This window comes from Dermacentor albipictus, unplaced genomic scaffold (assembly GCF_038994185.2).
Source record: "Dermacentor albipictus isolate Rhodes 1998 colony unplaced genomic scaffold, USDA_Dalb.pri_finalv2 scaffold_26, whole genome shotgun sequence".
NCBI lineage: Eukaryota > Metazoa > Arthropoda > Arachnida > Ixodida > Ixodidae > Dermacentor > Dermacentor albipictus.
Genome location: NW_027225580.1, coordinates 3686220 through 3708631, shown reverse-complemented (window position 1 = coordinate 3708631; position 22412 = coordinate 3686220).

The following is a 22412-nucleotide window of genomic DNA, read 5'->3' as shown; positions in this document are numbered from 1 at the left end:
ATGTCTTAGTCATTATGCTGTCGTGGCCATTCCGTGTTCGTCATTTAGTCGTTGTTACACTATTGTCGTCATTATTTCGTGAGGCCGTCATCATTAAGTAGTCGTCATCATTGTATTGTTATCATGCCGTCGTCAGGCAGTCGCAATCATACCATCGTCGTTCTGCCTCCGTCAGTCCAGCGTCACCATGCTGTCGCTTACGTCGTCGTCCTACTGACGTTGTCATGCCATCGTGCTCGTTTCATTGCTGTTCCGTCGTCCTCCTTTGAGCATCATCATCATCATCATCATCGTCGTCGTCGTCGTGCCATTGTTGTGATACCATCGTCGTCACGCCATCCTAGGCATACTTTCGCGGTCATACCGTTGTCTTTATTCCATCGTCGTCATTATATTGTCGTCATTCCTCCGTTTTTCTGCATGGTACCGGCATGTAGAAGCGCCTCAAGTTAGCGCTGGGTGAGCCGTTTTCCGTGAAAATTATGTTCAACTCACTCGCGTCTTTCGTAGTTAAAAATTATCGCTAAAGAAGAGCCGCGTTCCTCGCAAATACCATCAAAAGCTTTGCCTGAACCGATTGCCACATCCCATGGGACCCGCAAATATATATATTTTTTTCGTTCACTCTGTTCGCTTAATTGAGATCTTGATTTTCTTAAAGGTAGGCGTATAACTAGGGTGAAGTAAAAGGAAATACCGATGACCTGTGCCGGAAGTGCCAGTACGATAAATAATGACAAACCGATGTGCCAGCACCGGTATCTTTGTCGGTTTGCCACATGGCTGCGCCACCCTTGGTGACAAGATATTTCTTGTAGGGCTAGTTGAAACATAGCTATTAGAAGAGGAGCGCGAATTAACACATGCTCAAACGAAGAAGACATGACGAGTACATCGACCAGATTAGTCGCACGCACATTTTAGTCGTATTTCAGGTAGCGACAACACAAATTGTCATTTCTCGCAGGTCCTTTACTTCTCTATATGCGAAAGATGATCCCCCCCCCACCTCTTCGAAAAAAAATGGAGCTTTTCGGAATTGTATTGCTGCGTTCTCCCACTAGGAAGGTGCAGGTGGGCATTTCACAAATCAGTAGCCAAGCCACCATAGAATCACTTAGGGGTGTGTGGTGACAGTTGCCTCAACTATTGCCACTCTTCTTTTGCAAAATCATTGCATTTGTTCCTAAAACACAGCGAATTTCTTTGACATTGGGATTCCTCCTTATGAAAACGACCACAGAAACAACGTTTATGGAGGAGGCACTAGGCCATACGCAGTTTTTGAGTGGTGTGGGCGGTTCCAGAAAGAGAAATGAGTGTCAATGACCATCCTGACTTCCGTCGCCAGTGGTACTTACGAGATGTCCGAAATGTTCGACAAGAAAAATAAATAAAAAAAAAACAACGAGAGTCGCTGCAACGCAATTTAAAAAGGTTTCAGAAACTGCTGGCGTGGGTTGGAGCTCTTGTGCGTGGATTCTGAGTGTGTAATTAGGCATGACACGCCTTGCCGCGAAGTTTGTTCCCCGCCTGCTCACAGCGGTAAAAAAAAAAAAATCAAAACAATGAACCCTTGCTTGATTTTGTGCCAGTATTTGAAACCTTCGACTTTGTTGTAGCGCAAGTTGAACGAAAGGGACGCGGAAAGTCAAACTTGACACGTGCCTTATGCGTCCCTGTCGTTCGGCTTACCACCAAGCCCATGTAGCTATAGCCTCATAAGACTTAAAAGATCCCGTGGAAAGTGACCCGTACCTCTCCAGGATCGTCACGAGTGACGAAAGCGCCTGCTACGAGTAGGTCCCCGAAACAAAGCAACTTTCGCGCCAGTTGAAGGCGTCTTCTTCCCCAACCCCGAAAAAAGAAAAGCGCAGACGTGTGAAGACGACAATCATCCTTTGTTTCTTTTTTTCCGGCGTTTGTGATATTGTGCAGCGGTTCCTCCTGGACAGACTGTCATTCAGCAAGTATACCTCAAGCTATAAGATGATTAAGAAAGAATGTGCGAGGGCAACGCGATAAATTGTGGAATGCGGGTTATTGATTTCTCCATCATGACAGCGCCGCAGCTCGCACTGCTTTGGCTACGACGTGATATCTGGCCTCTCGTGGATCCGCTGGCGTACACCACGCACCCTATTCATCGGACCGAGCTCTCCCTCTAATATTTTTCTTTATTTTTAAGCAGAACGTTTAGTAATAAAAGAAGATGTACCCCTCTGCGCGAAGTGAAGCCAACTTCGCAAGGGCCACTCAACAGCATTAAACTTGAGGAGCTCCAGAGTTGCTTCGAATAGGGGTACAAGGGCTGGACAGGTGTATTAGCTTCGATTTACATTGTTTTGTAGAGAACTGTGATTTTTTTGCTAAATAAAAATAAGATTTTTCTCTAAAGACACTCCGTTTGCTTTTTTTGGGGCGAGGGGGTTGTCTTTTGTAGGTCAATTATCTCTCGCGGTTATAACGCGCTATTTTGTTACGTCGCAAAAGAATTGGCCGAAACCAGAACTTCCAGCATGCAATTCTGTACTGGTAATTAGTAAAGGTAATGGTAACTGTAAAGGTAACCAAGCACTTCCGGCGAATCTGCATGTGCCGTTTTATTCGCAAGGGCTCCGCAGCAGACCCATTCACACTTTCCTGTACTTCAGAAGCACCTCGTTGCAAACAAAAGATTTCTGCGCTCTCTCTACGATATCACGTAAAAACGCCAGTCCACACAATGAAAGCTATACTTACGAAAAATGACTACCGGCGCCATCCACAATGCCCGTTTCAAAGTATGGGTTGTCGGCTATCCCGGCATAACATCACAGCTCAAAACTCACAGACGTCAGGTTTCCTAAGGAGTGTTGGTTTCAGTCCTTCCTAACCATTCGTTGTCTCGAAAGCGTCAAAATTAAATTATTAGCTAATTAAAAGTAATGGCTGTTTTACGTGCCAAAACAACAACGTGATTAGGAGGCACGCGGTAGTGAGGTTCTCCGCATTAATTTTGACCGCCTGGGGTTATTTAACGTGCACCTATATATGAGTACACGGGCGTTCTTGCATTTCGACCCTAAATCACTGTGGAGATCGGCATCTTCTTCACTTGATTGGTTATACTTTAAATAATTGCGTTCTCCAACTACGTTGGAATGGCCATGAAGCCAGTGGGTATAAGATGTTTGAAAGAAGGGAGGGAAATGGGGGTTGTTCTGGTAAAGAATAATATATTCAGTTAAAGGAAGTATACGCAAAAAATGAAACATATAAAATAACATATAGAGAGGTAATTATAAATTTATAAATTACAAACATAAAATTATAACCAGGTCAATCATCTGATGCTAGGTGCATCCTGAATTCTGCGTCTGCCCCATGTGTGAGGCTCATCACCACCATTGTCACGCATTCCCCGTTTCTGCCACCCACTCTCTTTTCAAGACAAGGGCGACGATAATTACAACCGCCAATATAGCTGGCATCTTCTTTAGAGCAACTTCTATGTTGTTGTTCTTCCTCTGCACAAGTGGCATATACCCACCGTGGAGGATCGGACAAGAATTCGGTGGTTTACTCCTATGTGATGCACACAACATCAACCTCGTCCGCTACATTATTGCCTGTTGTGGCCTCCGAAATATATACACTGACGTCACTGCTTTCAGAGTCTGTCTTCAGTACGACACCAAGGTCGGCGACACTTTGCACAAGTTACGACAGCGCAGTGGTCATGGCGCGTGCTGCACAGAAGTACACATAGTGGCGTGAGTTCGAAACCAAGTAGTAATGATTGGCAATTTTTATCAATCGTCACGCCTTTTACTCTCGTTTGTATGCAACACTTCATGCATTGCAACACCTTAGGCTCTCTAGCTCTATTGAAAGATAATTGAACATCATGCACGTTGCATCTTCCTTCATTTTTTGCGCAGTTGAATTGTCTTGCGTTCTAGCCTCACGAATTTCCTTAACGCAGTTAAGTGTTTCCCATTCCGCATTAATTGCGCAATTCTCTGCGGATAAATAAACCACAACGTTTTCGAGTACCGCTAAATATATATGATTATTACTAACAGCCAGCTTACATAATTCGTCTTCTTAATTTGTTGCATTCTAAGCGGGTTTTCTTCTTTTTTTCCCCTGTTCAGAAAGCAAGCAGGTGGAAATTAGATACGAAATAAGAGTAAATGTCCCTTACATAGCGTTTGCGAAGAAATAGTAAGCTTAGTGTACGTTAGGCATTCATAGCGTCGTTACAAGCCAAAAAGACAAGATTTAGTCAAAATCGTGTTCTCTCCATCATTCATTAAATCTTCTTTCTGGGCGAGTTGGTGCATCCTTGACATAAAAACTGTTTACAGCGCAAACACATGTAACCACAAAGTATAAGGAACAGGACAAAAGCGCTGACGCACAAGCGTTGACAGTCAGCGCTTGTGTCCTGTTCTTGAAACTTTGTGGTTGCATGTGCTTGCGCTGTAAACAGTTTTTATGTCAAGTCTCCATCATTCCCATGCAAATTGAACATCCCCACTTACGGCTTCAGAAGAGGCTCGATACCAGGCATTGCACTCAACGGCGCACTTTAGCCTGTAGAATTACGGACGAGTGCGCAACCTCGAAAACGGCACTGTAAATATGAGCGACCACAAGTTGACTGAGAGTTTCACATTTCATTAGCTTTTGCCATTGAACTACGCTTCCCTCTCAAATTCCCTTCCTTCTTTTCTTTTTCCTGAACAGTTGGCGCTTATATTGGACACAGATCTCAGTGCTCTTGCGGAGGATTTCTCAGTGTATTTAGGGCAGTACTGCTACTGTTCACCACACTTAATAATCGAAAAATAAGAGACAAAGGAATGAGGGGCGCCACGTGTTGAGGGGGAAAAAGGGGGCTTCTGCACATCGGACGTTAAGCAGTTTACAACAATCCTCATCGAGTCGCAAAGCAAGCAGTAGCACTCGGCGATGGAAAGTTTTCCAGCAGAAACAGTGGGATATCCTGAGAATGATTATGTTGCTGTTTATTTTTTTTTCTCCTCTTTAGTAAATGAAGTGGTAATGCAAGCTGGTCTTCGATAAGAGTTCTGTCCCCCAGAAGTTCCCGGGGTGCACCATGGTACTGACGTGAGGTACTGACGATGCGCCTGAAGTACATGCCTGTCTTCTTCGCTACATCTCTTTTAACATAAGAGGAAGCTAAGCCGGAATAGACACAAGAATGAAAGACAGATGACGACGCCAGATTTAAGTTCTCGCACGAGCTCGCCTCCACATCAGCGATAATCAGGGCATCTGCTTGAGCTTAGTTTAATCACTGGTAAAGACGGGCTACACTGTACTCTAAAGGGGCAAAAGACTCGATAGAAATGGCACGAAAAAAGGACGCCAGGGCAGGTGCCATGCCCTGTCATCTAATCTTATGAATTGTGTTCTTTTGCACCATTTCTACTAAGACGAACATGTACCAATTGGACCAACAAGTCCTACTCAAAAGAGTGAAATTTGCAAGTTCTGTAAATTGTAAACAACAGCCGAAATACAAAAAAGCATTTCAATAATCCCTGATGTCAAACTAGTATACTGGCACAGGGGTCTCAGCACAAAATTTGAAAGATGCAAGGTTTGTCCTTCAGTTTTGCTTCTCTCAAAGAACCTCTTACCTTCAGATTACAAAAAGACAACTTTTAAAAATGCTTGGTCGGTCTAAACTGACTTAGTGCTTCTGGTGTTCTTTTACCCTGTAACCCCACGAAGCCCAAAGGCCATTCCATATTCGTACCAAAGATGATAAATAATAATTTGTGCCATAATTATTTATTATAATAAATAAATATTTAATTAGTAATTGGTTTTCAATTATTCACAACTGAAACTTCGCCCCAACATATCAAAAACACTACTATGGGCTTTGCATTAGCTTCCCGCACCCAAATCACAATTTTCTGGTATGAAACTTGGCGTATCAAAAGCGATATGCTGTGCTTTGTATATATTGTGGTTTGACGCATTGTGCTTTGATACATTGTACTGACCAGATGCCACCCTTCCACTCCTATGTGTTGATTGTTGGTGTTCGTCTCTCATTCTTGAATTCCTGAAGCAGAAGTCTACAGTTTCCTCTAAGGGGACACAAAAGGAAAATATTAGGTCAAGCTAGAATGATAGATTGCTAATCTAAGAACTTATTTTCAATTTTGTGCCCCAATATGTACCCTAGTGCGTAGAACATTCAGACGAAGGTCCTGCTGGTACATCGCATGTTGAACTGCCTGTGCCAGAACAAACCATTTGACGTAATTTCTGTGTGAGTTCTCTTTATGCTGCTCTCTGAATCAGCCAGTGCTGAAGTTTATGAGAGGTGCTCAAGTCTATAACAGGTGGTGCCGCTCCAATTTTTCATTTCTGCCATTTTCTTACTTGGAAGAACTCTGTTCTCACTACCAATGACGAATTCGTTATTACGAAAGCCTTATCCTTCAATCTAGTGGGGCTTCATATTTTTTAGTGTCCCTTTAACTGGTGATCGATTGCCGTGGGATCGAGCAGTTGCTGCCTTGTGGGCGCTCGGTGAACCACAGATAGTGTGGATTGTGCCATGTGTTGTCTGCTAGTCACTACGTGTTTACATGTGCATGCATCAGCGTGAATAGCTCTAAAGGCTGCTTCCTCCGTGGCTGTAGCACAGTCATAAATGCTGGTGTAGATTTTCCGACTGTGTACAAAAGTACTTAGCAGTGCGCTGCCGTCTTTGCGCTATAGTAGGACCAGTAAATGCCTGTGCCGAGCACGCGATGTGTGATTGTCACACTCTGGCGCTCGCCACAATCATATCAATCTTGTTAACCCTTCGTGTTGTGAGAACATTCCCCCCCCCTCCCCCAAATTTTTACAGTGTTTTAAATAAATGAGGTGGTAGCAGCGAGACGTTAATACTGCGCTAAAAAAGTGACTTTTCACGGTGTGTTGTTCACTCCAAAAACTCTGTGATGCCACGAAATGTGAACGGGGTGGTGTTAACATCACTAAAAGCAATAGAAAAAAAGAGTTTTAAGCCTGCACTCATATTATATCGCGCCATACACTTTATATTACGATAACTGCATTACGATGATTGTGATAATCGCATGACTCTTGCTTAGGGGTTACGCGACCAGAGATGTTCTTTCGATATGTGGTGGTTCAGATGCTGCTACCACGAATAAATTTTGCCTCACAATTAAGTCGTGCGCTTTTGTGCTTTGAATAGCTGCTGCAAAAGGAAAGCGAAAATATGGTAGCGTATGATGATCACGTGGGACACGGCAGTCCCTGGACGGTGAATGTAGGCGGTACGCAAGTAGGCATAACGCAAGCGAAACATACACAAAAATCCCCAAGAAAGTGTCGAAACAGTGTCTTTGTGGGTGAGTGCCCATGCCCCATTGAACAACAGTTTTCACTTCATGTAAATGGAAACGTTCTACACATTTCGTGTGAAAACCTGGCATGGAGAGCAATAGAAGGTCAGCTCACTGTAGTCAGCGGGTTTCATTACCAGAAACTCGGGCCAAATTGTTCACAGCGGTACGCTGACACGTACATTTCAATGCGCACTGTCGACCGCCTATCCACACTAATGCGGCGATGGTGCTGCCACCTAGAGTTCGATCTCGCATTGAATAGTGCGAACAAGTTCTTGCCTCGGCAAGGCTGCCCAGGGATGGTGGGCGCAGAATGAAGTTGTAGCACTCGCTTAGCAGTACGGCCAGGGACTGCACCATGCTCCAGATGCCATTCGGCCTCTTGCCATCTCTGGTGTAGACAGTGTCACCAGCTGCATCGGTGCCAGCGCCGTCCGATGGCTTGAGTGCCACCAGGAGCTCGGCCACGAAGGAGACGTAGGGTGTCCAGCGCAGTGGCACATCCGTCTCCTCTCGCCTCTCGAACAACTCGAGGCAGCCGTTCAATAGGCCCTCCAGGAACACACTGTCGCTCACCTTATGGTGTAGATATCAAAAGCAGATTATTTTTTTCTCACGAGTAAAGTTATTGCTATGCTTAGTGCAAAAAAAAGGAGACACAGAGGGGAACAGACGAGGGCAAATGCACGACAGACCAACTAGCCAGGCTGTCAGTCCTTTTACTGTATTTTAGAACAAAGGCTTGCGTTCCTTGCATCGGCTACCGATGCTGTTACAGTTGTGCGTAATTTTGAGAAAATGCAGGCAAGAAGTACTTTTAAGTAATCTGCTTCTGCACAAAAGAACAAGAATGCGGCACCTGCATCATGCGGGACTGCGTGCACTTATTTCATGCCAGATTATCTTATTCAATACTCCATATGCTTTGCAGCAAATCAACCAGATAAAAAAGATATACAGTGCAGCCCACTCATAACGATACATATAACGATATATCGGTTTAACGATGAGTTGACTTCAGGGTATCAACTTATGCATTAAGGCTATAAGAAAAACCCCATGTATAACGACGTGTTATTTACCGCAAATCGGATATAAAGATCGAAGTTGTGCCTTTCGGGGAGCGTTTTACATGCAGAATAGTCGTGAAATTTCCTCTGCTAAGTTCCTCTCAACCGAGACGGGGCGAAAAGTTTGCTTACGCTAGTTCGTATCTCACGCCATTACCGCTTAGCGCGTCCCGACAGCGCGCCGAATGCGAAAGCCATGGAGAGCATTGCAAGTTGGCGCAACGTGCCGCAAGATGGCGCCAGCTGTTTCGCGTCCGTGTCGCCGGCGGGCGTGTCGAGGGAAGAGAAGAAAAAAAGAGCACGAAGCGAAAAGCGCTTGCGCTCACTTTCTACCATCTCCCTCTCTTCTTCACCAGCGACCGCGGAAACATAGAATGCGCCGCGGAAGCAACGGTAGGTGCTTCGACAAAGCGCAAAGCTGTGTCGCTTTGGAGGAGGCTGCAAATTTTGCAAGAGTCAAAGTACGAGCTCGCGCAGTCGATGTTATCGACGATTCTCAAAACCGTGAGCGCCACGCGATCATGAAGGCTAGAACCAGTGGCCATGCCGATGAACAGAGACGGTATGCTTTGTGCGCTTGAGCAAAACCCCCATGTGTGAAAACACGGTGGCAGCCACTGAAATTGCCGAACTCTGGGAGCACGTCACTACGGGCGATAAAATAGGTGGTGCTTCGACGGAGGAGTTTCTGAGTGCAGATAGCGCTGCCTCGTTCGGCGAAGATTCTCCGACGGGGCCATCGTTGTCGCGACAGACAGGGGCGCGCTGTGCGACCCCAATGTTCACGCCGGATCCAATGGACACCGCGGTTGTGAACCTGAAACTTCCGCGAAAGCAAGTGCAGATTTCTTACTATTTCAGCGCGCCTAGCGCTTGACACGCTGTTTAGAGGTATAAATAAATGTTTCATTTTTCACAGCCTTGTTTCTACTACGTCAATTCTTTATCGTAAGTGGCAAACCTGGTTTCGGAGCTACGAAGGCATGTTCGGCAACTTTTTTTTTCGTTTTTTTTTACGGGAGTCCAGATATAGCGATAATCGGTTATAACGATCGGATTTTTCATTCTTGATATCGTTATAAGTGGACTGCCCTGTAGTGACTGATGTGTAATAAACAATCCTGAATGCTACAGAAACATTTTGATAAGAATGCTCCGTTAATGTTGTATAATATAATTTTGGACAAGTGTTACTAAGGGCACTAAAGCTAATCTGACAGCTGTAAGGCACACCTATTTATTATACATCTTTAAGGATGTTTTTTTCTGCTCCGCATCAAGCTTTCAGCCAGCAAGCTTTCAGCTTGCTGGCTGGAAAGCTCTTCTACAGGGCGAACATGCCATTAGGCCCTCTACGAATGCAATCTAGAGACCGTTCTATGAATGCTGCCACAGCCACAGCGAGTACAGACTATGCAGCAATCTGAGCTCAACACTCACTCTTTATGTTAACTAGCTTTCTACTTGTGAACAATGGCACGAAAAATACTTTATTAGAAACTTGTGTCACCTATTGTTAGTTCAGCTGCTTTCGGGAGGGCGCCTGATTTTGAATGCAGATTTCACCGTCTCGATGCTCATCTACCTCTACAGAATACAGCTTCTTTGACACAGCAAACACGTTTTCACTTAATGGGGCCATGAACCATCTTTCTTTGAAGCCTCAAACACACCTTGTAATGAGTGTAGTGCCTCTCAGGAACAGAGTACGGAAAGATTCTTTCGATATAACTTGGTACAAGCGAAGATATTACAAACGCAATGTTATGCTATTACAAGCGCAACCTTTCCCATTCCCCCTCAGTGTCCATTCCGAAAAAAATGGGGCACAACCAGTGGCAGTACTTCAGCCAAGACGTTACATTTCATTCCTATGCGGGCTGGCACAGCTGAGCGTGAGCAAACGACAGTCAGTTTCTCCTGGAAGTGCACAATTTTTGCCAAAGTGAAAACATGACTTACTACTTTAGACTGCTTACTACACTGCATCAACTAATATATGCAGTAACAGTAGAAAAAAGTGCACAGACATCCTGCTTGCTTCATGTCAGCTATTGGCTGATGGCAGCTCTACGACAACAAATGACAGCTGGCCTACCGCCATGGGCAGGCCTCTGTTTGAAGAGAGGCCACCTTTGCGCTTCGCTTCTGAACTCTAATGGCTGTGCACAACTGCAAAATTCAGCTGAGATGTTCAAAGCTGCGTATGCTATCTGCGTTTGTGAATGAATGTGTTTTATCACCAAGCTCGAGGGTGTTTCAGGGCCCCTTCAATGATGTTACTTTTGATAAACAAATTCTCAGTGCACGTGATAGACTGAATCCACAAGCACTAGAGCAGCAAACAATGAACGTCACTTACACATTCCTAAGAGACCCTGCACACAAAATCTATTAAAAAGAAATTTCCTAGGTGAAAATATTGCTACTGGTTTTCAAGTGGTACTAATGGTTTTCAAGTGGTGTGAAGTGGTTTGATGTGGTCCCAGTTGAACAGCTAGTGGTCTGTTGCTGGTTTCAACTGGTCCCAGTAGAAGGCTATTGGTCTTCAACTGGAACTGTGCTGGTTTTCAAGTGGGATGAACTGGTCTGATGTGGCAAGTGGTCTGTTACTGGTTTCAACTGGTCCCAGTTGTTGGCTATGGGTCTTCAGTTGGGATTGTGCTGGAATTGAATTGGCTCAAGTAGTATCTACTGGTCTTCAAATGGAACTGCACTAGCTTTAACTGCAGTGCCAGTTGGAAGCTACTGTATTCAATTGGGATTGCACGGTTGGCTTAGACTGATGCCCTTTCTCAGCACTGTGCAATAGAGATCTAGCATGAACTGTGGTTGGTTTCAGTTTGCTAAAGTAAAGCTCGCAATCATCATGTGCCATATTTGGAACAGTTTCTTGAAATTGTGTACTAGATTTACATAAGGACCTAGGGTGTGTAGTCAAGAGTTCGACGAAAGTTCATCTGGTCAGGTAACATGATGATGAAGAAATTGCGGCCACTGACCAAGTCAAGGTGAAAAAACACACAGAGACGTTTCGGGCCCCGTATGGGTTCCTTGATCACACTAAAAGCGGGCAAGACTTGCAAGATTCTTGCCCGCTTTTAGTGTGATCAAGGAACCCGTACGGGTCCCGAAACATCTGTGTTTTTTCACCTTGACTTGGTCGGTGGCCGCAATTTCTTCATCACGACCTAGCGTATGTGTTGCCTTATGGGTTTGGCTGGAATGCAAATCACGTGGTTCCAATTATCTAGCCAAACACACTGGTTACACTTGCAGTCTGCAAGTGCAACCAACAAGAAGCATGCTGGGTGGCATCTGCTTCCAGCTAGGCCCACCAAAGTATGACATGATTCCATTCTTATTAAAAATGCCCACAATCCACAGAAAAGTTCTTTCGAGCTGAACAGCATTTATTTCACATCATTGAGACTTGAGCAGAACATAGCTACCTCATACACACAGCATCATAGCAGCTAAACATAAGGCCAGAAGGACATGCAATATCAAGAATATATATATATACATATATATTCGTAAAAAGTCCCACAATTAACAACCTAGAAGTATGAGTTTACTAGCATATTGGCCCGTGGGCCGACTATCAGAGTGAATGGGAGTACAGAACATGTTATTTTATTAGGCATCAGATAGGGAAAGCACATCTGGAAGGGCATGTGCCTCAAAACAGTGTTAGCAGTAAAAAAAAAATAAAAGCAAAAAATATCATTTTACAGTAAATAACACAAGGGCAGAATATGTGGCTATTGCGATGAGTCATGACCAAGGCGTAGCTGTCCTCACTCTCCAAGAAGCAGAGGATGAGAATAAAAAAGATTTCTGAATTGCAACCACAGAGGAAAGAACACGTGGGTGGCTGTGATGAGCCACAACTATGGCAGCAATGTTTCTCCCCACCCTAGAGGAGTTGATTTCATTTAAAGGGCCATTGAAACGGTTTTGAAAAATTTTGTAAACATGGAGCATACAGCTAAAGTTAAATCTTTGCACCACAATTTGTGTGGTTAAGAGAGCTATGGACGATTACAAGTTGTCCTCCTCCACAGCCATGCATTTTCTCCCGAACTCGTTCGCAGAGTGATCGGAGCTAAGCTCCGCCTTTACTGGCTGGCACATCGTGTCGTCTACTTGCGGTTCTCTAGGAGCGAGAGCACAAAGCCTCCCCAACCTCTTTGCCAGCTGCTCGGCAGTCGACCCCAAGCGAGAGCTATTGAAGCAGCATATGTTGTGAACATTCTGTCGCAGCACCGAACATGTCTTGTATTCCGGGGTAACCACAGGCGAGCTGGGCATCTGGACAGAACGGTAGAGGCAGAAAATTCCAAAAACAAACGTGCTTTATTTAATTACCTTCGTTTTAGAAACAAACTCCCAATGAGCATTAATGTAGACTCAATCGTCTATACCTCACAGAAAATGCAGGTGTCCTTAGAACTACTGGCTAAAAGACTGGAGAGTCGGTTCGCAACGCGCCTTCAAACTTTTGCTTTTTCTCCTGCATTCTCGGGCTACAAGGAAATATCCTATTCGAAATTAGCAAACGTTATGTTACAGTTGCCAACTACAGCGCCTGGCCCGGACGGTATAACAAATGCAATGTTAAAGATTTTCCTTCAAGAAGCTCCACGTGAGCTTCTGAAGTTGCTAAACTACTCTGTTAGTAACACATGGATTCCACAAGAATGGATTATCGCCAAAATTATTTCGGTAATTAAAAAACAAGGGGCAGGGTATGCTATCGACAACATCAGACCAATTGCGTTGACATCAAACATAGTGTAACTTATTGAAAGAATGCTTCTCGGACATATAATAGAGTTTATTGACGACAATCGATTGTTGAGTCCGTGTCAAATTGGATTTCGATCTGGCTATTCAATATGGCTCGCGCATGTAGACCTTGAAAATCACATTAACATCGCCAGATAGAAAAAACAATACGCGGCTCTAGTTACCTTAGATATATGTAAAGCCTATGACAGCATTGAACATGCAATTTTAACGAATCGGTTAAAGAGCCATTGCTTTCCAGGCTATATTGTAGCATGGGTGCATGAATTTTTAAAAGACCGGCCGTTCTATTGTTTTCGAAGCGGCTATTCTTCCAGTAAATATAAGCAAACAAGAGGTGTGCCTCAGGGATGGGTACTTTCAGCCGTATTATTTAATATTTTACTGAGCAGAATCACCGTTCACCCAGCTGTCAGTACGTACGTTTATGCTGATGACATGGCCTTTTTTGGTATGGCTAGTGACATATACTCTCTTTACGAAATACTGCAGTCGTATCTAAGGGAACTGGAAGTCTGGCTGGATAGCTTACACTTAAACCTGAATGCAAATAAGTGTGCTATCCTTGTTTTTACCGTTAAAGATCCAGTATACATATCGCTTAACTATAATCTGGAAGATATCCCACAAGTATAGTCACTAAAATCGAAACTTTTAGCCACAGACTTCGGAACATAACCCTGACACCAGATGAGAAGAGAGATTTAGAACATTACGACAAAAAACAATCTAGAAAATTGGTTCAAAAACAAAGGAAAAAAGCAAATTTTAATCAAAAAACAATCATCCAGCCAAACAGCCACCACACGCAGACAAGAGGGACCTCGAGTTTAGAAGTACCAGACAGGAATGAAACTTCCACAGAACTAAACCGCTCCAATGTTATAGACATTTCAAAAACATTAAGTCAAAAATAAATAGACGTACTCAGCAAGGGCCTAAACTTTTGCCCCACGAACAACACAATAAATTATTTCGAGCTTCACAAGGACCTCTCAGAATTCTCCCGACGAATACGTATCCGACACTCTTTTGCAGACACACCAGACACCGGGACGACACCACTTAGAGCCCACTCCACTTGGACTCCCGAACCAGAACAAGCCATAGAACTTGACATATACCTTAAAACTGGCACTAAAGAAATTATAAGTCAATCCAAGACGTCTAAGCGACCTAAAAACATAACTACGTCGGAGAGTCATATCATTTCAAATCTGAGTTGCCGGAATGACATTGTTATTAAGGAAGCAGATAAGGGTGGAAGTATAGTTATTTGTCCAATAGAAAAATACAAGCATGAGGCTTACAGACAACTAAACAACCCAGAACATTACCGCAAACTAGATAACGATCCGACATTGTCCTACACAGTGACAATTACCAACAGGCTGAAATCACTTTTGGCTGATGAATTGATAACACCGTCAGAACACAAATTTCTTAAACCAAGCAACAACACTGCCGGGCGTTTTCACCTCCTTCCGAAAATTGATGAAATTCCATCCACTGAACTATACACTGCTATTATCCCAGGCCGTCCGATAGTATCAAACAACAACACCCCGAAAGAGAGCATCTCCACATTCCTTAACCACTACCTTGGTGACTTGCCAAAGACACTTCCGTCATTTGTACAAGATGCGCCCCACCTGCTGAGAATAATAGAGGACAATAATACTAAAGGCACACTACCCCACAACACAATTCTCGCAACACTAGACGTCACGGCGCTGTACACAAACATTCCAATCCCTGATGGTTTATCTTCGATAAAACAAACGCTGTCTAAACACAAATGCACAATACTCTACTGAAGTCTACTTGTCTCTCCTTGAACTAGTTCTAACACATATTTACTTCAAATTTGAAAAGAGTTACTACCGACAGATACATGGTACAAGCATGGGTACGCCTTTTGCCCCAACCTACGCGAACATATTTATGGGGATTCTAGAAACAGATTTCCTATCGCGCTGCACTACCAAGCCCTACACATACCTACGATACATAGACGACATACTCATAATCTGGGGACATGGTCAAGACAGTCTAGATAAATATGTAGCTTTTCTAAATTCTGTTCACCCAACAATAAAATTCACATCAGAATCCTCAACTGAGCGCATAAACTTTCTGGACACAACAATATACATTGACAATGGTGAGCTAAAGACAACGCTGTATGCGAAACCTTTCGACTAACAACAGTACCTACAATATACCAGCCACCATCCCAGACATTGCAAACAAGGCATCTTTAAAGGCCAAGCCACACGACTACGTCGCATTTGCGTTGAAAACCAAGACTACATAGATAGACTCGATCACCTTAAAGAAACGCTAGCAAACAGGAACCACCCAAACAGTGACCTTCAAACAGCCTACATCGCTGCAACCAAACTTGATCGAGCCGAGGTCCTCAAGCCCCGCCCGAGGATCACAAGAACAACAACGCCTCTTCTTAGAACTAAATTCTCAAATGCACTCCCAAACGTGAATAACATCCTAAGTAAATACTACCCAATTCTCACCAGCAACCAGAAACAAGATTTTTCCCTACCCTCCCAGAGTAGCCTACAGACGCAACACTAATTTTAAAGATGTTCTTGTGCACGCCAAACTACAGAAAAAGAGGAAGTTGGGAACCAATCCCTGTGGCCGCCCCAGGTGCTCTACATGCAAACACATCCAATCTACTTTTACAGTAAAAAATATAGCGTAGAATTACACACACAAGGTAACTTCGGCTTTCACCTGCACATCAAGCAATGTAGTCTACTGTCTAGAATGCGCCGCCTGTCACAAACAATACATAGGTGAGACTGGACAACAAATTAATACAAGACTCAATGGTCACCGCGCAGACACAAAACACAATTTACCCAAAGCAGTAGCCAGCCATTTTAATGAACATGGTCATATATTTGACAAAGCAAGGCTCTATATACTACAAATTTCCGTTCCCCTCGCGAAAGGAAGTATACGGAATCATACCTCATACACAAGTTTAATTGCCTACACCCGACAGGAATTAATTTGGCACGCGGCAACTTAGAATCTTTAAAAGCGGTAACTTAAATCTGAAACTCTCATATCATCAACCAATACACAAAACACAATAGGCCACCAGCTAACTTTAATTCTTAACCTCACCTACTCTTCCATTTCGAAAAGAAAAGAAAAAAACATTTTTTCCTGCCTACTACTCAGTTTAATGTACTCTTCCCGGTTTTTACGTCTATACCAACGTACGACCCCCTTCTTCCATGTACACTTGCCCCTGCCCGCTTCTGCGCGCGTCAACCTCCTGTTTGTTATTACGGTTTCGGTCCCCCTCCCCCTCTGCCTGCCCCCCCCCTTTTTTAAATCTATTTTTTTAAACCCCCTCAACAACACATTCCGAAGTCAATATGCCTTTTTCGGCGTCTCAACCCAGAGTATCGCCATTCCTGGATGCCGCCGTAACGACACCTACGTTGAGCGACTGGGGCAGTGCCCCTTGAAAGACCATGCCGCTAACTTTCAGTCACCCCATACATTGCACCGCAGACTCCTCGTCGCCATCTTAACTATTTCAAAATTACTCGACCTATTGCTACTATGCTACTCAAGTCACTTTCAACTCATGTGTTTTTGTGTGTCTGTTTTTTTGTCTTTTGTGTTAGTCGCGCACTAACCACTTGACCAGCCGTTCTAATGCCTCAAAAACATGCCGCCAACGACTTCCCCTGAATACCTCCTAACCTTTCGCATCCCCAACACGCTCCCAAGCCCCCGTATTTCTTAAAAATTTCATTTTTTCTCTTTCTTTTTCTTTAACTCTCCCCCTTTTTTTGTCTGTCTTGGTGCCACCCTGGCTTCCCCCACCCCCTTTTTTTCTTTTTTTTCTTTTCTGCTTCTATTTCTTTTCTTTTCTCCCTGCGTGCCCACTCTCACGCTCTTGTCCCCTGGTCTTGAGAATGAAGCTCACAGACGTCGGACGACAGCGCTTGTTTCCTCTTGTAATCTCTCTCTTTAAAACCAGCCGCCAGCGACAACACCCGCACTTGACGTCACTGCACTAACCCTTTAAAACTAACACGCCGAGGATGACGAGGCCGCCTTTGACGAAGATAGGTCCTCCTATCGAAACGTTGGCCAGCCTGTCTGAGGCACCTTATCCCTGTTTACAAACTTTATACCACAGTGTGCTATTCCATCTGTCAGCCCCTTTCTTGTTTTTGGACTAAAATACCTTCGAGTTATTTACAACGGAAATCTTAACTGGCGGCCGCATATTGAATATATTGCGACAAAAGGAGCTCATTCAATGGGCATTTTGCGCAAGTTGAGCAACCGAAGAACAGGTATGCGAAGAAAATCCCTCTTGATGGTATGTAAGATGTATGTTCGTCCGGTGTTAGAATTGGGATGCGTTTTATTTTCAGGTGTTCCATCATACAAGCTTCGGCGGCTAGTTTTGTTGGAATGAGAGGCGCTACGTCTGTGCTTACGCCTCCCAATATACGTTTCGAATGCCGTGTTATACCTGGAGGCAAGAATCCCACCCATAATATGCCGATTTCGCCTTCTAAGAGTTCAGATTTTCCTCAGGCTATATGAATCCCCATTAAACCGCCCACAAATTATTTTCCTCTCTGATCCAGAATTACTTTTTCCTATTCATTGGCCCAGGTTTCATAGATCACAGATTATATTTGTGCAAACATTACTTGAACCACTTAATGTGCAAATTCGCGAGGTGCTTCATGATAATACGCATTCAAATTACCCAGAGATCAGGTTTGATGACATTTTCCCAAACCACGCGAAACCACTCCCTTACGGCATCTTAAACGCCATGTTGCAAGACCACCTAAGCAGCCTAGAAACAAACGTTATCGTTGCAACAGATGCCTCACAGTGCGAGACAAAAGCTGGCGTTGGAATATTTTGTCCTGCACTCGACTGGTCTTTTGCTTTAATGTTGCCTGATTTTGTGCCTATTTTTCTGGCCGAGTTGTTAGCAGTAATCCTAGCTTTACGTAAATTAGACCCAATTATTACAATGGCTGCCATTCTGACTGACTCCCTTTCAGTATGCTCTTGCCTTACCGCTACTAATGAGTAACCCATGCTAAAACTATTCCACTTACTAGTTCCAGCCCATGTGCAATGCGTTCATTTGATTTGGGTGCCAGGGTATAAAGAGAGAGAGAGAGAGAGAGAGAGAAACAACTTTATTGAGCCGAGCTTGACATCCTCTTAGACGCCGTCGATGGAAGTGGTTCCCTCTTCACGGGACCCATATGCGTCCCTAGCCGCCTGGCCCCTGGAGATCAGGACGAGCTGGTCTTCCAGGGCGGTGCTGGTTAGCAAGGTCTCCCATCGCTCGGTAAGGGTGGATGAGGGATGGGGTAGGCTAGCGGGGCAGTTAAGAGGTGGGGGGATCGCCTTGATGAAATCGCATACTCCAATGGCGTGTTGGAGCGTGCCTAACTGAGTTTTGCAGAAGTTACAATCCTACTCGTACCTTTCCGGGTACATCTTGTTTTGAAGGTAAGGGTGCGGGAAGGATCCTGCCTGTATTTGCCTGTAGATCGCTTGCTGTTCTCTGCTAAGGTTTGTTTTTAATGAAACTGCTGATTCACTGGCAAATGCATCACTATCCGGCCCTGTTCTTCCTATTCTACCAGTGACAGCACAGATAACGGCGGCAAGATTTTGGATACGATCAATAAGATTAGCCTTATCAAACCCACATTTGACTGCTTCTCCAGAGTATAGGCACCTGCCATTTCCCTGGCATAGCGAATCCTGTGACACAAAGATGCTGGAGGTCTGCCTCACCAAATTACGCTGCCGCATACCCTCGCTGAATTTCTATTTACACAGGTCGGGTTTGGTTCCCTCCCCCCTATGTTCTTTTTGTAATGAGGAAGAGACGATACACCACTTTTTTCTATCTTGTCGCCGCTTTACTGCGGTTAGAAAAAGATGGTTGGAAATACCTTTTCGAAGAATTCGCCTGGACTTGACAGAACCTGCCATTCTTTCGTTCGCAGCGTCCACTTTGGGATTCAGCCACACGGATGCATGTTTCGCTGTCCGAACATTCCTTACGGAATCTAAACGAATGCCCTGCTAAATTCCTTGCTTTTTGTTTTGACTTTTAATTTAATTATTACCCAATCAATATTACCTTCCTGATTTTATTTAACAGGTAATTCTGCGCTATTCAATGCTATTTCAATAGCTATTAGGAAATTTATGCTCCATAATAATTTCGAATAATCCACCCATTTCTTGGCCAATTCCCCATCGTGGGTAAGAGCCACACGCATCACAGGCTACAACAACAACAACAACAACTATGGAGCCTGTTTTATTAGAATGTGAAGACGTCTACCCAGCGGTCGATTTAGGCACCAGTGGCCTCCTTGAAGCCCTTGGGTTCAGCGGGAGCAGTGGTTAAGTAAACATGTCCGCAATAGGCATTAGTAAGAGGCGATTGGAGGATTGGTGGAAGAAAAGTAGGGAAACGACAAAAGACGGAGACGTACAAAAGCACAGTTCGCAATAGGCGATCAGAAAATTTGGGCGTGGTAGTTAATAGTGTTTTTTTTTCTTTTTCATTGTTTAATATAGGTAGAACATTAGGCAGTATAATAGCAAGAGTTTGGTGGCGCAACCCACCACCCCGTTCCAAAGAGGACGCTCATAACATCCATCCATCCATGCGAAGCTTTGAGACACCTCGTTCTGTGCCTTGCGATTTTATACGGGACGCCCGTAAATACTTGAAAGCGCAAATCTCCGGGGGTAACACACAACATTAATCTGAGATGATGATGATGATGATGATGATGACGAATCAGGATTTCTATGGCGCAGCGGCCGTGCAGGCTATATTGCGCCAAGCGCAGGTGTTTCGAAGTAGCTTATGTGTTTAAATGTGGTAAAATGGTGTAAAAGGCCCAGTAAAAGTATAAGAGCATGAAATGTGGTACAGTTCCTGTAGGGTTCCCGTGGCCTTTAAATTTTTAAAAGTATCTTCATATGGCACAAATCTTTCGTCGCGCAATAAGAACGTGGGATAGAAAGTGATTCTTTTTTCATAATAATTTTAAATATATCTTTGTCTCCATTTTTCTTTTTTTAATGTTATTAAAGTGTGCAGCAAGTTTAAAAATTCACCGACTGTTGGCATGTTGGATGTGGTTCATTATTTATGAGGTAACTGTGGGTCAGCCTTGTGAACCAATTCATAAGTGATATGAATACCGCGTAAAATATTTCTGTGTGGCGACAACTGCCCCATTCTCGTAAAACAGGTTTTATGCAATGAAGTTTGTAATGTGTTCGTGTTGATGCCATTGTTTCTTGGAGTGTTTTACAACTGTTGTTTTTAATGTGCCTTTATAACCTTTCCAAGTTAGGCCATCATCATATAGCTCCAGATCTTTGGGGCCGGCTGCTATAAAATCTGCTCTTACGTTACCGGGGATTTATACGTGACTAGGAACCCAGCAGAAAATGACGTTTGAACCTCTCCTGTGACATTTGGTGTATTGATTTTGTATTTTCCTCAGTAGATTATTTATAGATGGTACTCTAGATGCGAGACCTTGAAAAGAGCTCAGGAAGTCACTAAATATGACAGATTGGTCATTTTCTCTATTCAGGATGTCTTCAAGAGCTGAGAGATGGCACAGAGTTCTGCAGTAAACACAGTAGCCTGACTTGGAAGTCTCATTTGTTTTTCAAATTGATTTCATATGACTGCAGCGCCTACATTATCATAGCTTTTTGATCCATCTTTAAAATATTTGGTGCATCAATTATATTCTGATTCTATTTCGAAATATTCATTTATTAAAGCCTCTCTTGGTGACGATTGTTATCTGTTTTTCGTTAACCTGAAGTCGCATTGCGCACGCTTCATCTCCCAAGGAGCAAAAGAAGGTTCATCTTGCAAGAATTATTTTCCTAGCTCGTAAAATATGTGTGCATCGATATTTCGGTACGTGAACAAAGGGAAGGAATGACTGCCGGTTTGTTGCTAAAATCTGCTACAAAGCGCGGGGTTGTACATAGTAGTCTACAAGCATGCGCTGAAGAGGGCAATACCCTCATTAGGTAGGCGTTTCCAAGAAGTAGTCTTCTTTATCCCAAGGACAACTCTTTGGTTTCTGGAGAAAATATTTGTATGGGAGACGTACTAAACGCGCCAGAACACAGTCCTAGCCCAAGTTGTTGCACCAGGTCAAGAAACTCTAATAGAGACTTTCGAGCTGAGCCACACACAAAACATCCGTAGTCAAATTGTAACCGGACAACTGCATTGTATATGCGAAGCCGACATATTCTATCTGAACCCCATGATCGGTGGAATAGGACGTTTATTAGATTGATGGATTTGATATATTTCTCTTTTACATATGCGATGTAAGCATTGAAGCTGATCTTGTCAAAGATTACACCCAGAAATTTATGTTCATTCTTTACTTTGATTTGTTGTCCTTTAATATGTAACGTTGGCTCTGGTGCGATACTCCGGTATTGACTGAAGGGCACACATATTATATTTTCTGGGTGAAATTTAAAATCATTTTCATTTGCCCAATGCACTATAGAGTTTACGCACAGCTGGAGTTGACGCTCGCAAGCAGCCATATTGCAAGAGGAGTAAAAAAGTTGTGTGTCATCGACATATAAAGAATAAATTAAAGACGGAATAAGTGTAGTTATTGAGTTGAGCTTAACTTAAAATAGTCTAACACTTAATACTCCACATTGTGGCGCTACATTTTCTGTATAAAGTAGTAAGACAAAGTTGCTCCAAACTTCACCTGAAAAATTCTGTCCTCCAGAGAGCTTTTGATTATACCAAGCATGTGGCGTTTTTTTCGTATCTCTGCAAGTCGATTATCAACACACCATGTCTCCACGTCGTATCATATTGACACGTGTACTTGCCTACCTTTATCAGGCGACCACGTTTCACCGCCTAACAAATGTTATCGCACAGCGCAGGGTGCGCCTGCATGTATCGGAAGTTTCTGGAATGTTATCGATGCTTCTATCCACTGTCTATGACCGAGCGTTCTGTAATCTGATTGCATGTGTGCGTGACGCGAATAATGTAGCACTT